At 36.8% G+C, this 22,844-nt stretch overlaps 3 pseudogenes across 3 annotated transcripts in view; all 3 read left to right on the forward strand.

The window, feature by feature from the left end:
- The first annotated feature begins 3,622 nt into the window (after positions 1–3,622).
- LOC306642651 (cyclin-dependent kinase 17-like) overlaps positions 3,623–22,844 on the forward strand; it is a 54,564-nt pseudogene continuing 35,342 nt past the window's right edge. Inside the window, exons 1-2 of the transcript in view lie at positions 3,623–3,761; positions 19,616–19,780. The product of the transcript in view is annotated as a cyclin-dependent kinase 17-like (transcript). The remainder of the gene's footprint in view (positions 3,762–19,615; positions 19,781–22,844) is intronic.
- On the forward strand, positions 13,154–14,598 carry LOC306642962 (protein salvador homolog 1-like; annotated as a pseudogene). The gene has a single exon. The product of its transcript is annotated as a protein salvador homolog 1-like (transcript).
- On the forward strand, positions 16,166–17,345 carry LOC306642963 (eukaryotic translation initiation factor 2 subunit 1-like; annotated as a pseudogene). Its single transcript has one exon. The product of its transcript is annotated as a eukaryotic translation initiation factor 2 subunit 1-like (transcript).

Here is a 22,844-nt window from a genome sequence, read left to right on the forward strand (position 1 = left end):
ATTATTGAATTATTTTATATATTTTTCCTACTAAGTCTTTGAAATTTAATGTATATTTCACATTTATGGCACAACTCATTTTGTACTAACTTCTTTCAGGTACTCATTAGCCACTTTTGACTGTTGACTTGTTTCAAATAGCCAGACTCTATGCTATAATGTAAACTGAATTCATATATAATTGATGTGTTAGTATGTGAAATAAATCATTTCTGTTAAACTTTCTTAATTTTATTCCTATTTGTAAGTATGAACAATAGGCAGGTTCCAGTTTTCAAAAATTTTGAAATAGGCACATCTCAATTAAAAAAAAAAAAAGTATGCCCAGATTCTGAAATGATGTCTATGTAGTTAGACATCAATAATCATACAACTTTGTTTAAAAAGTTTGCTGTCTAAGAAGTTGGTGGTTATGAGCTACCAGCTCTTAGAACTTTTGTAGAATATAGATTTATTGATGACTCTGTTGGGGTTGACAAAATTACCATGATTGTTGACTTGCTAGAGGAACTCTCTCTAGTGTCTCTAGGGTAAAGTCTTGTCAGACTCAACTAGAGAGATGGGAGTGACATAGCTTGGTTCATCTTAAATATCTAGTATGTTTAAATGAATGGCATTGATGACTAACCATGAAGGTAGCTCAATAAGTTTGACAGTCAGATATGAGATACCATTTCAGACAGCCCTATACAAAAAGGTTTCTTTCTGGACTCAACTTTTGATTTCATTGACTACCTCCTTGCTTAGTAAAATACCTGTGTTATGTTATCTTTAAATCCACATCAAAAACCTCCATTTTTACCTATGATTGAGTAACTTGTAGAAGATTAAATCTTCTGCTGAAACTACTAGAAGTGCTAGGAAACTAAAATCCTTTTGAAGGCATTGTAGAGCTGCTGAGTCATTTAACACTCAGGAGAGAAGAATACAGACACATTCTGTACTGGGTTTTCTCCTGTGTTTTCTAAATCTTAAGCTGTGTAGAGAAAAAGGATAAAAGCTAAAAGCTGAGTAGAGTATAAGAGATAAGCAAAAAGCAACTGGAGAAGTTGCATGGACCTTTTGGTAGTTTGTTGTTCTGGCTCATGTTATAGTGGAATCTATTAAAGGACTGTGTCATAAGACTAAGTACAAACACAGGCAGGTCAATCTTTATAATATTGTTCAAAATCAGTCTCAAGCAATCTCTGTTCCTGATTGGATTGAGTTGATCTGTTCATCTACTTTGACTTCCCTCTAGAAAAGAATTAAATTTTCTTTGGCAGAAGGTAACAGCCTCTAGAATCTGTATATTTTCCCTATAGGCATTTCACAATATCATTCACATAGAGTGCTTGGCAGTTAATAAAAATTGCTAAATGTACAGTAAGTCTAAGAGAAAAAAATTCAAGAAAAGCAACAGTTCAAACCATCAAAATAGTCTTGATACAGATTAAACAGACTTGGGAGTTACAGAAGCATTAAAACATGATATAATCTAGTTATACAAATGCATGTTGAGACTGAAAATTTTACTAGAGAAGTGAGATCTATAGAAAAGAAAAGAAAATTTTTTAAGAGAAAAAATATTGTAACTAAAATTAAGAACCCAATAGATAAGTTTAATTGCAGGTTACATAGAGCTGAAAAAAGGAATAGTAATCTAAAAGATAAAGTAGTAGAAAATATTCAGCAAAATATACTTATAATTTTGGTGTTATAACCAAATCAAGCTAAGGCATGATGTCTTTTCAATAGTTCACCAAAGTCCATTTCCTATTTTACAGCTTAAGAGCAAAGAAGTCTTTATTATAGTGTAATTGTAATTCTTGCTATTTCAATGTGTGTGGTTTTATATTTTTCTTGTAATGTTTAGTTTGAAATGTATAGTAAATATAACATGGAGATGGTAATGAACAAAATTATTGCTACTTGTAAATTTGTACATGATACCCTCCATGTAGCCTCTGAGCAAACAAAAATTATTACATAACTAGTATCTTATGAAGAGTTTACCTGTTCAACAAACTCACCTACTTAGAATAGAGCCTTAGAATGAGACAATAAGCAAAACACAAACAGAAATAGGTAAACAGAGGTGGTTTGTAAAACATTTATTTTAGCATGAAAGATTTTTTAAAAACATTAGTTGTAGATAGATATAATTCCTTTAATTTGTTTATTTTTATGGGGTACTGAGGATTGAACCCAGTGCCTCACATATGCCACGCAAGCACTCCACCACTGAGCCACAACCCAAGTCTAAGCATAAAGAAGTTTATGAGGACCTTACACTTATGTAGGATAATGCTTTTGGTATAATGGTTGTAGACGTTCAGAGACAGGTTTGCTGAGAGTGAGGACGAACGATGGCTACCTTACTTAGTCTTACCCAGTGCGCTTGCCTAGGCATCAGAGATTGAGCTCTGAAGGCATGGATCTAATTTTATTTAGGGTTACACAGGACATATATAGGCACAATATCCAATCAGGTTAACAGGCTTCTTAAAGTATAACAGAGTCAACCTACAGGTGAACTCTATGTCGAGGGTCTGGTTAGTGCAAAAAAACAAACCAAGCATGCCTAAGCAATTCTGCCCAGCAACAGGTCTGAGACAAAGGCCTGGGGGAATGGTTAGCTCCAGCACACAGCATGAAGCAGGGCAGTGTGGGCAAGCTCACATCACAGCTTTTTGTGATGCATGTCAGAAGGCCTCCCCTCAGCTCAAACTCAGCCTCAGCAGCTACAAAGACTTTCATTCCATGGCAAGACTTTACCATTACCTCAGTTTCTCTGTTCAGACTGTTTGGCTTACTTAGACCATGGTGTCAGTGACTGCTGTCAGATAAGCTTGATGAATGTTCCCTACAAATGTTGATCTGATAAACCTGCTCATTGAAAATCAGAAAGTACATCAGAAGGAAGTGATGGGTAAATTGTTGAAAAAATGGATTTGGGAGCAAGTACATTGTTTCCTCATTTATAAGACTACACCATGAATTGTATCATTCATTTTTGTATGTATAAGAAAGAATACATTTTGTATTTTTTCTCAATTACATTTTGACATCCTATTAATTGTGAAATCCATCCAGATATCAGAGATGCTATAATGTGGAGGATAATGTCATTGGCAATCCTGTTTTTAAGTCTAATTATTTGTTATTTGTCTGATTTGGACCAGGGAACTTCTTTGAGAAATTTTCTAATACATAAAAATGGAATAGTAAAATGTCAAAGATTATTCTTTTCCCTTTCCTCTTTATCTCTCCTAACCCATGGTTATATCTGAAGATATTTACTGACTAGTTCCTATGTGATTGTGATTTGTAGGGATGGAATCTTTTAGAAAATAAATTTAAAGAAAATTTCCAATCCTTCTAAATTTCATTATTTTGAATGAATTCTAATTATGCAAAATTTCTGCTATTTTAATAATGCCAAATAAATATAGCATTAATTAGCAAATGCATCTTTTTAAACGAGGTTGAATTTTGTGATGTTTGGCAAAGTAAAAAGTTCCTGGTTATATTCATCAAATTCCTATTTTGAAGATTCCCACAAAATGCAGAAAGACATTGTTTTCTTGAGCAGTAAAATATTCATAACTTCACTTTTGTGTTCATACTTCAGATTTTTTTCAAGCCACATTCAATTGATAGGATGAAAAAGTTTAAGAGAAGGCTATCCCTCACTCTTTGAGGATTCCAGAATGTTAGTGAATCATTATCTGAATTAGCTGAACAAATGACTATTGAAGAAAACAGCAGCAAGGATAATAGTACATATTTGGGATGGAGAAGATGCTTCTCCCATTTAATTACTTTATAAACAATGTGAATTTACTGTCTAGATAAAGTTATAATAATGTCCTTTTATTTCTCTCTCTCATTTCCTGGTGTTTTAGGAATCACAACATTGTAAAACTTTCTCTTGCTTACTTGAATATTCTCCTTTCACTCCAACTTTTTTATTATGCCTGTCTCAAGTCATAATTAATTATTCATCCCACATTTCTGTTTTTTACTAGTTTACAAATGATATATTGCATAATATTATCCTAATTTTTAAATAACTATTTTGACATTTAAATAGACATTTATTTTTGCTAGTCTTATAACCTGAATTAATGCAATTTAAAAATGCATAGAACATTTGTGAAATTTGTGGTCTCAGCATAGTTTTTCAACATGTTATATGCATATTGACTACTAAATTCTAAGGTTCATCATGAATAAGTTTTATTGGTTTTCAATATTATGTTTGTCACAGACTATCTGTAGTACTGACCACATAGAGCAGGTAGGCATATAAAGTTTTATTCATGTGACAGTCCTTTTCACAAGTCAAATTAGTAATACACAGATAATGATATAAAATAAAGAGCTTGTTAAAGTGAATGCATTAAAACATAAATTGTCACATTTTTAGAACAAGTCTATATATTCAAAATGAAAATAGCCCTAGAAATGTTATAATTACCAGAAAGGAGCTTACATGACTTGCTGCCAGTGTGTCATGACACACAGATTACCTGACAAGCCTTCCCTCACTGTGCCAGAGATTCTGCTGTAGAGATTTGTGGCAGCAGTTAAAACATGGTCACCCTCATTCCTTGCATTGCATGTACATTTTTGTGCTGTGAGAGAGGGAAAGCCATAGTGGAAAGGGATCTGCATCTTAAGTCAGAAGACATGGGTTGGGATTTGAAATACTGAAACACTTGGTTGGATAACTCCAGGAAAGTCATTTATTCTACCAAGGATTCATATACCATATTTCCTTTTCTCTGAAGGGTCATTATTTCCTCAAGGTTACCCAACATGTTGGCAGAATGAATACTTTACAGCCTAATTTTCTTTGCTTCAAAGTCTATAGCATTGTATCTATCATCCCAGACCTCCTAACTTCTGCTGAGATTTCACTAAGAGCTGCTGTTTTGTGTTTAATGTGGGACAGGAGAGATGGGCTAGTAGTGATACCACTGTTTACCGGTGACGAGTTCTGCTCCTTCTAATGTTGAAGATTGAACACGAGAGAATCACGCCAAGGCAGGCATATTAAGCAGGTTTTATTTAAAGGTAATAATAGAGACTTCTCCCGGAAGGGAGAAGGGGGCCATGGCTGATGTTCTGAAGTCCCAAGAAGTGAGTGCACCCTACATCTTTTATAGGTTAAATTCCCTTTTGTTCTCCAGTTCTCTCCCCCCCCCCCCTATCTCTCCTTCCTGCTTGCGTGACTAGGCCTGGTTTTGCATTAAATGAAAAGCCGTGGGCCAAGGTGATTCAGGCAGGCAAGAGGTCAGGGGTCATTAATTAGCAGCTCCTGGCTTGCAGTCCTTGATAAAGGCAGGTAAATTTGGTAATCAATGGGCTCCAGAGATCCTTGACATTCCATTCTTCCAGGGGCAGTTTCCAACTTCCAGAGGCAGATGATTTTATGGCCTCCATTTCCTTGATTTGACCCGATCCCCTATTTCTACACTAACTGCCTGTTCCCAATTTTGGCTTCATTCCCCCCTCTAATCTTAGGAACTCCATGCTGCTGGGGAAGGAGGTCGATGACCGCTCTGACTTCTTCGAGCTGGAAGTGGGTGGTGTGAGGCAAGCAGCTTGGAGTTCCTTTTCTAAAAATCGGGTCAATTGAGGGGTCCCAGGAAGAAGCCTGGTTGGGGAAGAGCAGGTTGTAAAGTCATCTGGGGGTGGGTGCTTCTATGATAGAAGAACAAAAAGACATAAGTACTGAAATGAGATTAGTACAAAGTAAATGTTGCAGCATCTGAAACACGCCACTGAGTATCATGAAAATGACAGAAGTCAATCTCTCACCAGGAGGTGGAAGAACTGAGAAATTGTTCCCATAACTAGGCCTAGCAAAGGCTGGAGAGGACAAGGCCTTTATTTGGGGACATTAACATTGTCCAGGTTATCAGGAATGTAAACACAACATTTAACTCTTAATGTCATTGATGTCCCCAGAAAATAGTTAAGCTACTTAATGTCACCTGATTTGGTAAAATATCCCTTTATTGGTATAACCTGTGTTTAGTAGAGATCTCTATACTTCTGTTACTAAGGGCTAGATAATCATACCTGTGTAGCTTAGGAAGGTCTTAAACTACTAAAACTTCTGACTCTGGTGGTTTCTCTTGATAGTTATCAGTCACATTTGCTGAAGAATCTTTCTTTCATTTGTAGCTTCCAGTCTTTATTCTAGTGGGCTAGTACAAGTGTACATCTTAAGTTACATTTAACTATTATTTCCTTTAAATGCCCAAGAATGGCTATATTTGGTTTAACTGTTTTGCTGGGTATCTAAGATCAAGCTGGTCAAATTGACCTGGTTCCTGTCTTGTTAAAGAGTCAGCTGAGTTCCCACAGGGGTCACTCATAGAGAACTTAAGAGCGGCTTCCTAGTTCCACCAAATTTTGGTTAGGCAGGGTCTCTTGATGAGGTGACTTCCTTTGGAAGCATTAAGGGATGTTTCCCTTTTTCCATGCCTCCTCTGCAGCAGATGCACTGGGTGATTTTCATTCTCTAGTCTCAACAATCTCCTTGATCAGGAGGTTGTGTGACCCAGAGTTGCAACGCTTCTTAGAGAAGTTCTCTTATTCCCTGGGTTCAGGCTGACATTGAGGGCAAGACCCAAATATGGAATTTCTTGACCTCTGTATTTAACTCCAATCTCTAAGTTTGATCTTAATTATCCAGCAAGCCAGTCTCACAATCATAAAGTAAGAGTACTGGGCTTTAACTTCAATGTCTTTAACTTTACAGTTATTTATCCTTTTATCTAACTGGAGTCTGTATTAGTACTGGAAGTTACCACTATCTGTTCTATAGGTGATGGCTTATTATCACAAGTTACCTAGGTTGTGTGTTCTTGAAGCAGCTACTTCTGCAAAACATTAACAGGTAACAGTTTTACAAAATGAAATTAGCAAGAGTAAAAATATATTCTGCTTGTATAATAGCTATCTTGAATTTTGACTGAGAACCACATTATATCCCCTATTTGAGATCACAGTACTTTTACAACAAAAACCAATCTTTTGACTATAACTTTAAATAAGCTGAAGTCTGGCTTATTTTGGAGCTACTCTACACACAGTGAGGTGGGAGGCAGAGCCTTATCTCAGGTAAGGTGTGGCTCTTTACAGATCTTAAGTGTTCTAATTCTGATGTTGATCTTTGCTTCTTTCTTAAATGTCATTTTAAGAAGTTTACATATATTGTTTCCTGAGTCTATATGAACACTAGTTAAAACAATTTAACATTATATCTAAAACATGAATTAAAGAAAGCCTGAGAGAGCTTTCTAACTTAAGTGGCAAAATGTTTTCATATTTCACAATATTAACCTTTACAAGTCAGGCTCTAACATTTATAAATACATTTATATTTGAAATTCTTTATCTCAGTGTAAAAAGTAACAAACATTACATATACCCTATTGATAAAGGTCCTATAATACAACATTAAGTGATAGAAATAAATCCCCAATAAAATTTGCTCTTTATAAGTTTAAAATTACCATTACAGACAAGTTTAATCTGGAGAATAGCAGCTTTATAAATTCCCTGCTTTAAAAACTTGTGTACCTGAGAAATGTGAACACATTTAATATACAACTAGTGACCATTTCAATTACTTTGACACTTTTATCTTACCAAATTTAGTTTTTAGAGAAAAATGTAGACTCCATAGTATAATAATCTAACAGTTGTTTAACCATAATTGTATAAACCCCTAATTTTTAAGACTAATTGTTCTAAAGAATAAAACTTAATAGACATAAAGTTAAGACTAAATTAGTGTTTCTAAGAAATCCTTGTTATTTTACCATATAGATTAAACTTTGGTTTATATCAGAACATTAATATTTCACCTTAGGAAAAACCTTAAACAGCTTTAGTTATCTCACATACACATAACCAACTTAGTTACACAGAAACTTGTTTAGACTTGCCCTTTACTTACACACAGACTTTCTTAGCACTTACTTAGACCCTCATATATTTCATCACACAAGCACTTTCTTACCCAGAAACATTTCCTTTTCCCTTTTACTAAATATATTTCCATACCTAGAACCTTTTATTTTCTCTTTCCTATTTGTTGACCCCTTTTTGTTCACATTCTGAAACAACTCTTATGAAATTTCTGAATTTAGATAAATTACTTTATTTTAATAAGATTAAATATTTTGTTGTTTATAGTACTCTAATTGAAACACAGTTGAAACTTTTGGGACCCTTTGTATATAGAATTGCACTTGTTAGGACCTAACTCTTAGTAACCTTGTTTTTAGTTTAGTGATGACACAAAGCAAGTTTAAACCCTTTTATTTACCAACCTATGAAAACACCAATAATGTTCAAGTATGATACCCCATGGAATTTAAGGAGTTAAAAGTACTCGATATTATTTAATAATTAGCATTTTAACTTTGTAAATTAATTCAATGTCTCTACAAACACATTTGAGTAATCCCATATATGTTAACTCTAATTCACTTATTCTGTAAAAACCAAGATATCAGACAAGTGTCCTGAAGAGTATTTGCTATCTCTCCCCTGTTGAATAAAAGTCCTAGAAACAATTGATATTAGACATTTATTAACATCAATATTTTAGCTTGACCACCTAGAGACTTGTGAGTTATTTTCAAAGACATTTTACTTTTATTAGTTTACCCAAGTTGAACCTTTTTAAATCACGTGAATTGAGAGTATCTGGATCCATTTTTAAATTTAAATTTTAGGAGCGCTCAGTTTTGATACAGACAAAACATGACATCAGACAGCACAACATACAAATAACACAAAATCAAAAACCTTGTAACTTTATAGGTGAATCTCCATTGCAATGTAACAGATGTTCAAACACTCTAGTTGAATAAAAAATAGAACTGATCAAAAAAATCATGAGCTCAAAAAAACATATAATAAAAAAAAAACAAGAGTCCTGGAAAAATGATATGGCTGTTAATTACTTTAGTGAAGTACCATAAAATTTACTTTTGCTGGAGTTTAGATAAGGCTATTTTTACCTTTTGTTTCCCTGGGTTTGAGACCGGTCTCCTACTGAGCCTTTAGGCTTCCTTTATTCACATTTCAATGTAAGCCTTGACTGAGATCTGGAAGGATCTAACAGGTTTTAACACAAACTTTGTGCCTAGGGCATTTTAGCCATCTCATCAGGACAGGTTGGATGTCAAAGAAAATTATGAGACCTTATTTTCCATTACTTTTGAGAATGAAGCTACTTTGCTAAGTTCTTCACTGAGATATGCCATTGGTTATTGAGCTGTCTATGGCTGCTTATCCAGGATTTATTTTCCCTTTTGTGACTAACAAGTTAAATCTTGCTTCAAAGGTAAGCTGAGGACAGGAGCTTGAAGTGAGGCCCCTTCTTGATATTCCTGGGGCAGAATATTGTCCTATAGTGGCTATTTCCTGTAGTATTGAACCTGTTGATGACATAATTAAGCTTTATTTTTTGAGATCTTATAATTCCTATTAGCTAAGAAGTTTAGGACTTCTGTAATGGCCTTTTGATATTCCTCCTGGGTAGAGGCACATAAAGGATGTCATTTACTTACTGGAGAACAATTACAGATGTTTTATCTATGAATTTTGTTAAGTCCTTAGCTAAGGTTTGTCCGGAACAGGTGAGGGCCATCTAAATCCTGAGGCAATACTGTCTAGGTTAGTTGAGATACAGTATCTGGTTCCTCAAAGGCAAACAGAAATTGCCATTCAGAGTCTAGCATAGACAGGAAAAGTCATCTTTTAAATCTAACTTAGTAAACCAAGCAGCAGTTGGAATACAAGATAAAAGTGTATGGATTAAGAACTACAGAGTGGGGGAAATTACTGCTTCATTATTCTAAGGTTTTGGACTAGGCAGTGTGCTTTTAAACTCCTAAAAATGGACAAATTGCATGGACTATTGCAAGTCATTAAAAGTTTCTATCAGTTTGAATGATCTTTAATAAGTCCTTTTTCTTGCCTATATGTTCCCTTTTCTTTCCTTTTGATGTCTATTAAAAAAACGGAAGAAGCAAGCTGGAGAAGATCATCTGAGGATTGATCAGGGCCACGTGCCAATTTTGTAAATTCCTCTAAGTATTTGGTGCTGACTAAATGATAAATTTATACTTTAAAAGTAAGTGGCTCTTTATGGATTCAGGATTCAGAGTGGTGTGTTTTCTTATTGCTTTCCTAAGACTCTCTATGAAAATAGCAGGACTTTCCTGAAGGCTGCATAATAGTTTTTTTAGGCATCCTACTCATTATTCGAATCCCAGTTAGGATGGTTTCTGGGAACTGCCTGTGCTCTAGATGGTTAATAGCATAATTTTCCAGGTGAAGTCATACCTGGCATAAGTTTTGAAACATCTCAATATTTTTTAGGATCCTCCAAAAGCCTCCTTAAATTTATTTTTGTCTTCCTTAAGTTGGGAGGGTCCCCTCAATTTTCCTCCCTTAGTGGGTGATTCCTCAAGGCTCTCTCTCCTCTCATGGCAGAGATTATTGATGTCAAGCATGGTAACATATGAAAGGCACTTCTCTTGATCTTTTGCAATTTAGCAGTATGCAGGCTAGTGGTGAACCTGGCAATACTGTTAAGAAAGAAGCTCTCTTCTGAGTTAGAAATATTAGGGACGTCTCCCTAACTTTGAGCTTCCTTAAGGTCCAGAAAACCCGTCTCTCACTATCTGGCTTTGCCAAAGTTATTTCTGCCCTCCTTCGGCAAAGTGCTAGGGTCCTAGTTTGCCCTGTGCTAGAGACCCTGGGAGGATTCAGACTTAAGGGCATTACTGCTTTCCTCCTGCCACTATAAATTCCTAATTATGAAAAATGATGACAAAAGTAAAAAGTGTGCCTTTTGCCTATCTTTTTGCCCTGTAGACTAAAGGAATCTCCAGTGGATGAGGGGACATCTATTGGTTGTTAGGCTTATAACGCCCTTTGCTTGGAGGTCTCACGGGAGGGGTTTTTAAATGCCTCCCTCTTGCAGCTTAAAGAGAACATGGTGAGCACATTTAAGCACAGGAACAGTAATGGGGAGACTCTAGTGTCTAGACTAGTGAAGGCTAACTATGCGAACAAAGGGAACCTGGGCATTTTCATACTAATTATCCCAGGCCTTAATCCTACAGTTTGAATTCCTAATGTCAGACCCACAAGGGAAGGGGAGCATCCAGGAGGGAGTGGATGTGCGGGAGTGTTGTGCACTGTGTGGCCCATATGGAGGCAAAGGTAATTGGCGCTTTCCCTAGGTGCCATTCGTCTACCGATCACTCTGGATACCCCTCAGGGTTGTCGGGAGGGGGAGTCGGGAGATGGAACCTTTGGGATCCACCTGAGAGTAGCCCGGGCCGAGAACCCCGCAGTTGTTCCAACCCTTCCTCCACCTCCACGCATCCTGGGCAGATCAGGACTAGGGACACCATGTACTGGCAGCAATTGTGCTCCAGGCCTGGACAGAAAAGTAGGAAATGGCTTCAGCACAGTCCAACATGCCTACAGAGCAGGTGATTGGAAACTTGCCTGGGCCGGGAAACCTTTCACCTGAGTCTTAAGAATGGCGGCTGCACTAACTGCATTTAAGTAGCCGACGGGTGCCCATTTTGCCCTCCAAAAATAAAGAGACAGAAAGATGCACCCCAAACAGATGTGGGGTGCGTGGAGAGAGAAGCTTACTTACCTCAGCGTAAATCTCGGTGGGACCTCCAAATCTGATATCGCCGTTTACCGGTGACGAGTTCTGCTCCTTCTAATGTTGAAGATTGAACACTAGAGAAGCTCACCAAGGCAAGCAGATTAAGCAGGTTTTATTTAAAGCTAATAATACAGACTTCTCCCGGCAGGGAGAAGGGGGCCATGGCTGATGTTCTGAAGTCCCAAGAAGTGAGTGCATCCTACATCTTTTATAGGTTAAATTCTCTTTTGTTCTCCAGTTCTCTCCCCCCTTATCTCTCCTTCCTGCCTACGTGACTAGGGTGACTAGGCCTGGTTTTGCATTAAGTGAAAAGCCATGGGCAGGGGGAGAGCCAAGGTGATTCAGGCAGGCAAGGGCCCAGGGGGCATTAATTAGCAGCTCCTGGCTTGCAGTCCTTGATAAAGGCAAGTAAATTTGGTAATCAATGGGCTCCAGAGATCCTTGACATTCCATTCTTCCAGGGGCAGTTTCCAACTTCCAGAGGCAGATGATTTTATGGCCTCCATTTCCTCAATTTGACCCGATCCCGATCCCCTATTTCTACACTAACTACCTGTTCCCAATTCTGGCTTCAGTAGGAAATTTAAAATAATAATTTGGATATAGTTACATGGAGGAGGGAAAAATTTGCCTTTGTGTCAAATCCCAAAATTTATTTTATAGACTTCTATTTTTCTTGCAAGATGATATCTCCTAGATACCTGAGACAAAATTCTAATTTTATTTCAGAAACTCATTGAATTCTTTGTATTACTTAAATCCAGTGTGCATGGGGGCATTTTTTGTTTGTTTGTTTTTTGATACCAGGGATTGATCCCAATGGTGCTTCACCACTGAGTCATATCTCTAGCCCTTTTTAACACTTTTATATGGTGTCTTGGTAATTTTTTAGGGTTTTGCTAAATTGCTTTGGACCTTGCTACATAGCTAAGGCTACCTTTGAACTTGTGATCCTTGTTAGCATGACCAGCTCAGTGTGTTTATTTTTAAATTAGAAAAGCCTTGCCATTATGTTTTCCAGTGATATTCAGTAATAAAATAAGCACAGTATGCATCTTCATGGGTGATTTATGGGACGTATTTGACTGTGGGGAGAGGAGTGGTACTCAGAACTGAACACAGGACTACTCTGCTATTGGGCTGTATACATAGTTTTTTTTAGTTTTCCTTTTGAAACAGTCTTGGTAAATTGCTGGCTTTTATTTTGGTGATCCTCCTACTTCAATTATCAAGATAGCATGAGTAGCACAGGAAGCAGGCGGCGGAGGCGGCCCCAGCAGCAGCAGTAGCGGTTACTGGGGTGCCCGTGGCGGACCATGGCCCTGGCCCTGTGTCCTTGGCCTCTCCTCACGGCATCTCTGGGGCTGCGTGGCAGCGAGGGGAGACTTCCGGGAAGGAACTGACATGCGACTGAGCAGCGGTCACGCGCTTAGAGCCTGGAACATGCTGCAGTCCCTGCGGGCGACCCCGGGCTGCGGAGAGGAGGCGGCAGCAGCGGCTCGGGAGGGAAGGAGGCGCCCGCGGATGTGGCGGCAGAGACTGCCAGCGCCTGGCGCGGAGCCCTAGAGAGGCTGCTAGGCACGGCCTCGGGCTTCGTTGAAAAGGATGCTGTCCTGAAAGAAAACCAAAAATGAAGTGTCCAAGCCGGCCGAGGTGCAGGGGAAGTACGAGAAAAAGGAGACGTCGCCTCTGCTGGGGAATCTCATGCCTTCATTCATCCGGCACGGTCCAACAATTCCAAGACGAACTGATATCTGTCTTCCAGATTCAAGCTCTAATGCTTTTTCAGCTTCCGGAGATGGAGTAGTTTCAAGAAACCAGAGTTGTCTTAGAACTCCAATTCAAAGAACACCTCATGAAATAATGAGAAGAGAAAGCAACAGATTATCTGCACCTTCTTATCTTGCCCGAAGTTTAGCAGATGTACCTAGGGAATATGGCTCACCTCAGTCATTTTTGACAGAAGTTAATTTTACTGTTGAAAATGGAGACTCTGGTTCCCGATATTATTATTCGGATAATTTTTTTGATGGTCAGAGAAGGCGGCCACTTGGAGACCGTGCACATGAAGACTATAGATATTATGAATACAGTCATGATCTCTTCCAAAGAATGCCACAGAATCAGGGGAGGCATGCTTCAGGTATTGGGAGAGTTGCTGCTACATCTTTAGGAAATTTAACTAACCATGGGTCTGAAGATTTACCCCTTCCTCCTGGCTGGTCCGTGGACTGGACAATGAGAGGGAGAAAATATTATATTGATCATAATACAAACACAACTCATTGAAGCCATCCTCTTGAACGAGAAGGACTTCCTCCTGCATGGGAACGAGTTGAGTCATCAGAATTTGGAACTTACTATGTTGATCACACAAATAAAAAGGCTCAGTACAGGCATCCTTGTGCTCCTAGTGTACCTCGGTATGATCAACCCCCTCCTGTCACCTACCAGCCACAGCAAACTGAAAGAAATCAGTCTCTTCTGGTACCTGCAAATCCTTATCATACTGCAGAAATTCCTGACTGGCTTCAGGTTTATGCACGAGCCCCTGTGAAATATGACCACATTCTGAAGTGGGAACTCTTCCAGCTGGCTGACCTGGATACGTACCAGGGAATGCTAAAGTTGTTCTTCATGAAAGAACTGGAACAGATTGTTAAAATGTATGAAGCCTACAGACAGGCTCTTCTCACTGAGTTGGAAAACCGCAAGCAGAGACAGCAGTGGTATGCCCAGCAGCATGGCAAGAATTTTTAAGTTAACCTTTTAAAAATAAAATATAAGTTTTATAAGAGCTTTAAAATATTTTTGCAGTTGAGAAAACTGCAAACAAGTATTTTGGTTAATAAAGGCAGCTTACTTTTTGGAAGTTCTAAATTCTAACTTTATATATATATTTTGTCATTAAAATTTTTCTTTTATTGAACAAAAAATGAATTTATCATTTTAAGAGCCAACAAGATAATGCTTTTGAACATTGTATATTAGGAAATTGCTTTGGATAATCTTGATGGAGAAATGTGTAGAAAAAATGTCATGTACAACCATATATTTAAAAGGAAATGATCACTTGGTAACTTATTATAGCAGCAGTATCTTTCTTTAAAAGAGAGAAAGAGAAACTATGCAGTGTTTTAAAAAAAAAACGTTTACTGCTTTTGTAAGGCACCCAAAAAGGAAACCCCAACTCTGTCCCATGGATGGACGGCAACCCCAATCAACCGCAGGAGGCATCACTTGATGCAAACCGCAAGAGGTGTTTATTCCAGCGCGCTGGGACCCAACTTGAGGAGTCAAGTCCCTAGCAGAAAATCTTGTAGGTTTATAAAGGCAGAAACCACACATCAGGAGGGGTCGCACATGAAAGGGAAAAGGGGGAAAAAGCTGCCGGGAAATTTCAAAGGGGGTCTGGGTTTGCTGATAACATACAGCATGTTTCACAATGTTTTACAACAGGGCATAGATTCTGGTCAATAGTTTCTGGTAATCATATTGTTTGAGCACTATCTGGCTATCTGGCTCAATTTACCCTTTTATTCTCTGTTTGGGGCTGTTTCTTGGAACAGCTTTAAGGGCTTTGTTCCCATTACTGGGAGGGTGATCTTAGGGAGTTGAGATGACTGGGAGGGTGACCTTAGGGAGTTAAGATAACTGGGAGGGTGACCTCAGACAGCTTAAAAAAATGTCCATTCTTTCACTTTAGCATGGAATGTTGTCTGAGTGGGATGATTTAAATTTTACCATGATATAGTTCAAAATACAAAACAAGATTTGGAATCTTTATTGTGATAAATTCTGTATGTAGTCCCACCCATTCCCCACAGCCAGATGTAAGGAACCTATTTGAAGCATGTTGAGAAAATCTTTTCAGGAATAAATTTAAGCATGAAGTCTGAGCCTATGTTGGGAAGGTGTGTGCCATCAAAGTCTACTTGTTTTCAGCCAGAGCTCCTAACTGCATTTAGCATGACTCTTTTGAGAAGTGCAGAGTTCCAAGCAGAATAGCACACTGCCTTCTGACAGACTGGGTTATGCTGCCAAAAATGACAATCAGGGATTCAATAAGAAATCTTAGTCACTAAATCAATTTTATATTACTTTTTTATCTTCTAAATGTTTGTCACAAAACTTTGTATATTTCCCTTTTATTTTTCTTTCTGGTTTAATAATTAAGACATTGTTCATAATTAGCACAGCAAGTTGATTATAGACAAATTTATGATACTTCTAGCCTGTAAATCTCTAGAATTCTGTGAATTTCATAGTTCTTCACTTACCTGTATTGTAAATATGTAAATATATTTTCAGTTTATGTAGTCTTCCAAAATACAAGCACTCCTAGATATGAGTTTGAGTTATTGATAAAATGTTAAGTGTTTGATTTTATATAACAAGCTTATTAAATATATTTTTGTGGAAATTAAAAAAAAAAGATAGCATGAGTAGGACTAAAGAGCTCAGCGCAGGAATTTAGTGCGAGAGTCACACACATACCTCAGAATGCCAGGTCTAAGTTGTAGATTTTATCAACACAAATTTCCTGAGGTGGAAGATGTAGTGATGGTGAATGTAAGGTCCATTGCTAAAATGGGAGCTTATGTCAGCTTGCTAGAATACAACATTGAAGGCATTATTCTTCTCAGTGAATTATCCAGAAGGTGTATCCATTCTATAAACAAACTCTTCTGAATTGGAAGGAATAAATGTGTGGTTGTTAATTAGAGTGGACAAAGAAAAAGGATATATTGATTTGTCAAAAAGAAGAGTTTCTCCAGAGGAAGCAATCAAATGTGAAGACAAATTCACAAAATCCAAAACTGTTTATAGCATTGTTTGTCATGTTGCTGAGGTGTTAGAATATACCAAGGATGAGCAACTGGAAAGCCTGTTCCAGAGGACTGCTTGGGTCTTTGATGACAAGTATAAGAAATGTGGTTGTGGTGACTATGATGCGTTTAAGCATGCAGTCTCAGATCCATCAATTTTGGATAGTTTAGATTTGAATGAAGATGAACAGGAAGTACTCATTAACAACATTAATAGGCATTTGACCCCACAGGCTGTCAAAATTCGAGCAGATATTGAAGTGGCGTGTTATGGTTATGAAGGTATTGATGCTGTAAAAGAAGCCGTGAGAGCAGGTTTGAATTGTTCTACAGAAACAATGCCCATCAAGATTAATCTAAGAGCTCCTTCTCGGTATGTGATGACTACAACAGCCCTGGAGAGGACAGAAGGGCTCTCTGTCCTCAATCAAGCTATGGCCTTTATCAAGGAAAAGAGGGGTGTGTTCAATGTTCAAATGGAGCCCAAGGTGGTCACAGATACAGATGAGATTGAACTTGCAAGGCAGCTGGAGACGCTTGAGAGAGAAAATGCAGAAGTGGATGGAGATGATGATGCAGGAGAAATGGAAGCCAAAGCTGAAGATTAACTTTGTGGGAAGCATTGTCCAATTTGAGGAACATGAAGCAGCCCTTCTTGGCTATAAACCCTAGACTTGAAAATATTGAAAACTTCAAAGCTGAATATTTTTTGTTTCCAAGTATTTAAATGTTTCAACACTCTAGGACATGAAATGCCCTCCTAAAGGTCAGCTGTTTTCACACAGTAACTCCCAACATGTTTTTCAAGGGAGTGGCCCGATTTCTCTAGAGAAAATCTTTGAGCCTAGAAAGGTCTTAAAATTGGGCTTATGATTTCCATTTATGATGTCTCCAGATTGGCACTCTTTGTGGTTCAGTGCCTCCTTAATATTTACCAGGGGCACCCAAAGCAAATAATAATCCCAATCTTTCTATAAAAAAAATGTATTCAAACAAACATCAAATAAATTTCTGAGATATTTAACTATAAAAAACAAAGATAGTATGAGTAACTGTACCTGACTAGGACAATTTTCTTTTCTTTTTTGTGGGGGTACCAGTGATTGAGCCCAATGGTGCTACAACACTGAGAAACATCCCCATCACTTTTTATTTTTTATTTTGAGAAAGGGTCTTGCTGAGTTGCTCAGGGCCTCACTAAGTAGCTGAGGCAGGCTTTGAATTCAAAATTCTTCTGTCACAGCCTCCCAAGCCTCTGGGATTGTGAGCATGTACCACAACATTTGACTAGTACATATTCTTTTAAAAAAATAGTTATTGATCAACCTTTATTTTATACATTAATTTATATGTGGTTCTGAGAATTGAATCCAGTGCCTTACACATTCAAGGCAAGTACTGTACCACTGAGCCACAACCTGAACCCCAGGACATATCCTTAATGAGTATTTGAATACAAGACACACCTCTATTTTATTTTTTTGGGGGGTGCTGGGGATTGAACCCAGGGCCTTGTGCTTACAAGGCAAGCACTCTACCAACTGAGCTATCTCCCCAACCCTGATAACCTCTATTTCAAAAAAGCTATGAATCAAAGAAAATGAACCACCTACTCTTTTAACTAGTTAATATTTTAGACTAATTGCATATTTTCTGAAATGTTTTATTATTATTTATTAAAACATGCATGGTTTGTAAGCTAGTGAAATGTTTACAATATCTACTTGTTTTCAAGTAGCATATATTGTTTAATGACATTTTATTTTACAGTAATAAATTTTGACAGGTAGTAGAGAAGAAAAAATAGAAACTGTTGAATTTCTTCTTCAATAGACTTACTTGCTATAATACTTGTGGGCATCCTAATAGATATTGAAGAGATTACAGGTAGCAAGGACTACCACAATCTGATTTTGCATATTCCCTTGCTTTAATTAATAGCTTTTACAGAAATTCTGCATCTTTTTTGGTCAATGCCTAATAATTTCTTCCATCACATTCTTTCCTTATGGAGTTTAGGCTTGTTGTTGTTAGAATAAAATGTATTATACAGTAAAGTGTAGAATTTTATCCAAAGTACTTGCAAGAATAGAGAATTCTGAACCCATCAGATTTTTTAAATATTTTTTAATTTTCAAAAATTAATTCATACAATTTTCCCTAAAGCTTAAATATAAAATTATCATATTAAGCAGCAATTCCATTCCTAGGGTTATACTCAAAATAGTTGAAACAAGTTTATAAATCTTGATCATATTATTTGCCACTTATAACTAAATAACTTTTATTTTTGGTACCAGGGATTGAACCCAGGGGCACTTAAACATTAAACCACATCCTCAGCCTTTTTTATATTTTATTTAAAGACAGGGTTTTATTGAGTTACTTAGACCCTGACTAGGTTGCTGCAGTTAGCTTTGAACTTGCAATTCTTCTGTCTCAGTCTCTTGAATCACTGGGATTATAGACATGCACTATTGCACCTGGCCTAAATAATTTTAAAGCATTATATTTTAGGACTATTTCTGCTTGGTAATAGACCTGTGATTGTTTAAAAATTCTTTATATTAAAATCTAAAATTTGGGACAATAATTTCATAGTCTCTATAAATGATACTTTGATACTTTTTTTGTTTAATTCACTAATTGACACACTTTTCTGAATGTCTCTCAATAGGAATATAAGTTCATTTAGGCAAGGATTACATCTTTTATATTTTGTAGCATGCTTCATCATAAAGCACACACTAGGTAGTCAATTCATGAAGGAATGGATGTAAACAATCTTGAGATAATTAAAGTCAGCAAATGGACATAATATATTAGTTTTGTGATTATCTAATTTTTATTACATGAGAAAGGGATAGATATTAGCTGAATTAAAATATTTTTATAAATATTTTTCATAAGAAATTATTTTAAATGTACTGCTTTGTATGAATAGTTTTAGGCATGAGTTTATATGTAGTGATCTCTGTTACAACCTCAGTTTTCTGCTTTGCTTTCTCAATCATTCCAATGTGATTCTGAATCTTGGACTGGTGATGGAAAGATTTTCAAATACTGTGAATCACAGAGCCTGTGGTGAAGACTGGCAGACCTCCACCATCTCACAGCATGCATTCCTTCTTTCACCAGTACACAGGGTCTTTCAAGAAACCCCCATTGGGAAGACCCCATAGTATTACTGGAGGAAGCCTTGGCTCCATCATGGCAATGACCAGAAATAGAAGCAGATTGAATAATTTTGATTATTTGTTCATTTTATCTAACTTTCTGATTGTAGAACATGCCTGTTTTTAGGTTTTAGTCTGCCAGGTTTATTATCTGCTTTCTCTTTGCCAGTTAAAAAAACAAGTTAAGAGTAGGAATGACATCATAAAGATGGAAGGTACTAGAGAGGGTAATTTTGATACTACAGAGAAGTAGTATTTGAATACCTGTCATTCAGAAAGGAACCAAATCCCATAAGAAGGACATGCAGAATTTCAAAATGACTGGTAGCTTAGGGTGGTGCTTAATTTAGGATCACACCTCTTTAATGCTTGAAATAATCATTATAGACTAGTGATACCACTCTTTACTGGTGACGAGTCCTGCTTCCTCAGGTGTTGCAGTATAATGCCAGAGAAGCACACCGAGGCAAATGTAGAGTGGAAATGCAGCTTTATTAAAGAAAAGTAAAAGCAGACTTCTCCCGGGTGGAAGAAGGCGGAATCCGTGGGATGAGCAAATCTTGTCCTTTTTATGGATTTTATTCTCCCATTCTTTCCCCCTTATATCTTTTCTTCCTGCTATATGACCAGGTCTGGTTGTGCATTAAGTGAGAAGCCATGGGCAGGGGGAGGGCCAGGGTGATTCAGGGGGCACCAATTAGCAGCCCCTTGTTTGCAGTCCTTGATAAAGGCAGGTAAATTTGGTGATTAATGGACTCCGGAGATCCTTGACATTCCATTCTTCCAGGGGCAGTCTCCAACTTCCAGAGGCAGATGGCTTCATTGCCTCCATTTCCTTGATTTGAACCAATTCCCAATTTTTACACTAACTGCCTGTCCCCAATTCTGGCTTCACTAGTAGAGTAATTAGATTATCACCTTTTATTAATATGGTACTCTTTTATTATTATGTCCTTTTAAATATCCAGGAAAATACATATCTTAAAATTTCTATTTATTTTAGGTCTACTTTCCTGATCATTTTTGGTAGTGTCTATTTTTAAAATTTTCAAAAACTCTTCATTTGCAGATGGGCACAAGACCTTTATTTTATTTATTTAAAATAAATTTGGGTTCCTAAGGAGGGAACCCAAATGCCTCACATGTTCTGGGTGCACATTTTACCACTGAGCCTCAATGACAGCCCTAGTGGTTTCTTTTTTAAAGTTCATGATTGATTTGACTTTTGGAACATGTTATTTTTTAAACATAAAATTTCAAAATTTCTTGAAAATTTTTTGGGTACCAGGATTGAATTCAGGGACAATTGAACACTGAGCCACATCCCAGCCCTATTTTATATTTTATTTAGATATAGGGTCTCACTGAGTTGCTTAGTGCCGCGCTTTTGCTGAGACTGGCTTTGCACTCACCATCCTCCTGCCTCAGCATTACAGGTATGTGCCACCACACCCAGCTAAACATAACAATTTTATTTTTTGTTAGATAATTATATTTACGGAAGTTTCTGAGCATTTTTGTACTGCTTGCGTTCTTTCTTGCCATGACAGATTATTTTCTGATGTGTTTCATGAAATTTGGGAATATGAACTCATGCAGTTTTTATCTGCCGGTAATGTGTGTAGCCTTTACCTGACTAGGTGTAACCTTACAGAAAGATGTGCTGCAGTCAGCTCACACTTTGAGATGATTCTTAAATTTCGAGCAATTTTGCCTGTTAAACATGGCTATTATTAATTTTTAATCATATGAGCTTATAATTAAGGTAAATTCAGAAACAAAAGTAATGAATATGCAAGAGTAATTATTTCTGATTGTTGTAGTAATTTTTACTATTTTTATTTATGCAGTAAGAGTTACTTCTGTGGTATATTTATTGCAAAGTACCATGTAATGGTGTGCTACTGCATGTCTTCCCATTGTTACACATTCAGTGTCGTGTTGGTAGTGTGAAGTAGAAGACTGTTGCTGAAGGAAATCAGAAAATACTACAGGTAAGGGCTTGGATGACTGTTGATTGTCTAAACCAGGGACTTGTTAGTACCTTTTTTGGATTTGTGGACTATAGTCTCTGTTTCATATTCTTTTATTTGATTAGTAACATTTAAAATGCAAAAACAAAACAAACAAAAAAACCAAAAACGTGTTTAGTTCAGGAACCATACAAAAACAGCTACTCTTGTATTGGAATCTTGGTCTAGATTTAAGAAAGCAATGTTGAAAGTGTTAGGGAATGAGATGAAATTTAAATTTACTGTATCTCTAGCTACTATGTAGTAAATGGCACAAAAATTGAGCAAGTAAGTGTTCTTCTATTTCTCAAAAACTCCTACAGTAAAGAAACCTCTTACCCCACTGCCAGATTAGTAAAGTTCTGACATAAACCTGTATTGTTTTTATTTTTCTTCATGGGATAAAAACTACCAAAGAACAGTTGTGTTTGAATCATACTTGTTTGTTAATAATAACTTGGTTGTGTCAGGTAGCATTCAAGTTTTTATTCATAGTCTGAGACTATCAAACTTTCCTCATAATAATTTTACAAGAGACTGGTGTTTCTGTTACCATTTACACACCCAATTCTTCACCTTTTATCCCACTGTGCACCTAAACCCAAGCACTTTCCTGCCAGTATCAGCAACCCCCACTACGAAAGTAAAAGTCTGTTTATGCTTAAGAGCTCTTGACTTTTGATTCTCTCTTTGTTTAATTTGCTTCCTGGGTATTGCCTATACATTTTTGTTACCACCTTTACATATTTAAGCATTATATTTTGATCTACATTTTATTGAGGTAGAAAAATTTTCAAATGTTGCCAGAAATATATGGCATGTTTAAATTCTTTAACACTTTTTAACAGAAAAAAAATTTGTGACTGTAGATATATCTGATATCAAATTTTAAGAGATTAGGAATCAATCACCAATACAATCATTTTTGCTGCCAAGTTAATTTTTTGTCTAGATGTCAACATAAAATTTCTCCAGAATCTCTTTATAAAAGAAGTGTATTCCATTATCATTTGCAACTGCTTATGAATATGAATTGGACTTTTTTTTTTACAATTGGTTACCAAGAGAAAAATATAGAAATAAGGTAAAATTTAATATTGATTTGGTAAGAAACACT

Source organism: Sciurus vulgaris, assembly GCF_902686455.1.
Source record: "Sciurus vulgaris genome assembly, chromosome: 13".
In the NCBI taxonomy this organism is placed as follows: Eukaryota; Metazoa; Chordata; class Mammalia; order Rodentia; family Sciuridae; genus Sciurus; species Sciurus vulgaris.